Here is a 2,431-nt window from a genome sequence, read left to right as displayed (position 1 = left end):
AACAAACTTCTGCACGTCATTTATTATGCTAGCCGTGTTCTAAATGATGCACAGAAGAATTACACAACCACAGAAAAAGAATTACTTGCAGTGGTTTATGCCATTGACAAGTTTAGATCTTATCTAGTAGGGTCCAAGGTGGTTGTGTACACTGACCATGCTGCTCTTAAATACTTACTCACAAAGCAGGATTCAAAACCCAGGCTTATCAGATGGGTGTTGCTTCTGCAAGAGTTTGATATAGAAATAAGAGACAGAAAAGGGACAGAGAACCAAGTAGCTGATCATCTGTCCCGAATAGAACCAGTAGCTGGGGCGTCCCTCCCTTCTACTGAGATCTCTGAGACTTTCCCAGATGAGCAACTCTTTGCCATTCAGGAAGCTCCATGGTTTGCAGATATTGCAAATTATAAAGCTGTGAAGTTCATACCCAAGGAGTACAGCAGTGTGCAAAGAAAGAAATTAATTTCAGATGCCAAGTACTACCTCTGGGATGAACCATATCTCTTTAAGAGATGTGCTGACGGAGTGATCCGTAGATGTGTACCCAGAGAAGAAGCACAAAGGATCCTATGGCATTGCCATGGATCACAATATGGAGGACATTTTGGAAGTGAGCGAACAGCCACTAAAGTCCTCCAGTGTGGCTTCTACTGGCCTACTCTCTATAAAGATTCTCGAGAGTTTGTGCGTAACTGTGACAGTTGCCAAAGAGCTGGTAACCTGCCTCACGGATATGCCATGCCTCAACAAGGGATATTAGAGATAGAATTGTTTGATGTATGGGGAATTGACTTCATGGGGCCATTCCCACCATCATACTCAAACACCTACATTCTGGTGGCGGTGGACTATGTGTCTAAGTGGGTAGAAGCAATTGCTACACCCACTAATGATACCAAGACCGTGCTAAAATTCCTCCAGAAACACATCTTCAGCAGATTCGGTGTTCCCAGAGTACTAATCAGTGATGGGGGCTCTCATTTCTGCAATAGACAGCTATACTCTGCTATGGTTAGATATGGAATTAGCCATAAAGTGGCGACTCCGTATCATCCACAGACAAATGGGCAAGCTGAAGTCTTTAACAGAGAGCTAAAAAGAATCCTAGAACGGACTGTGATAGCCCGAAGAAAGGATTGGGCAAAGAGCTTGGATGATGCTCTGTGGGCATACAGAACAGCATTCAAGACTCCTATAGGAACCTCTCCATACCAACTGGTGTATGGGAAGGCCTGTCATTTGCCTGTGGAACTGGAACATAAAGCCTACTGGGCAACCAGATTCCTAAACATGGATGCTCAGTTAGCTAGTGAAAAAAGATTGCTCCAGTTAAATGAGCTAGAGGAGTTCAGACTCAATGCCTTTGAAAATACAAAAATTTATAAGGAAAAGGCAAAGAAGTGGCATGACAAGAAATTGTCAACCAGAGTCTTTGAGCCAGGACAAAAAGTTCTGCTCTTCAACTCCAGGCTCAAATTGTTTCCAGGAAAACTCAAATCCCGGTGGAGGGGTCCGTATGTGATTACAGGAGTGTCACCATATGGATATGTTGAGCTTCAGGATGTTGATTCTGACAAAAAGTTCATTGTTAATGGACAGAGAATCAAGCATTATCTTGAAGGCAATTTTGAGCAGGAATGCTCAAAACTGAGACTTGAGTGAGTTTTAGCAAAGGTCCAGCTAAAGACAGTAAAGAAGCGCTTGCTGGGAGGCAACCCAGTCATTAGGAGGTTATATGAATTGTTTTTACAGAGGCAAGTATCAAAAATGAAGGAATTCACAGAGTTACAGAAGGATTCAGCTCAAAAAGCAGAGAAAAAGAGCTTACTGGCGAAAAAATGCCAGTAAGGGGCATTTTGGGCGTTAAACGCGAGAATGGGTACCATTCTGGGCGTTTAACGCCAGGAATGGTGCCATTTTGGGCGTTAAACGCCAGAATGGGCACCATTCTGGGCGTTTAATGCCAGGTGTGCAGCATCCTGGGCGTTCAGAAAAATGCACAGTGATAAAGGATTTCTGGCGTTTAACGCTAGCCAGGGCACCTGGCTGGGCGTTAAACGCCCAAAAGGGGCATCAAATGGGCGTTAAACGCCAGAATGGGCACCATTCTGGGCGTTTAACGCCAGAAAGGTGGGGGGACCACAATTTTGTTTTCAACTCAATTTTTTTCAAACTTTCTTTTTTTTTACCCATACTCTTCTACATAAATGCACTTCAACCTTTCATCATTCACTTTCAAATCTTCACAAATCAAAACCATTCTTCAAATCTATCTCAAATTAATTCAAAATCTCATTCAAAAACTCACCCTTTTCTCAAATTCTCTCCATATCTTCTCAAATCTCTTCTTATTTTTTTTCGAAATCTCCCTCCTTCCCCCTTATAAGAACACGTTCGGCCCCTCATTGCCCACACAATTCGAATTTGC

Source organism: Arachis stenosperma, chromosome 4, assembly GCF_014773155.1.
Source record: "Arachis stenosperma cultivar V10309 chromosome 4, arast.V10309.gnm1.PFL2, whole genome shotgun sequence".
NCBI classification, from domain to species: Eukaryota; Viridiplantae; Streptophyta; class Magnoliopsida; order Fabales; family Fabaceae; genus Arachis; species Arachis stenosperma.
This window is presented reverse-complemented; position numbering follows the sequence as displayed.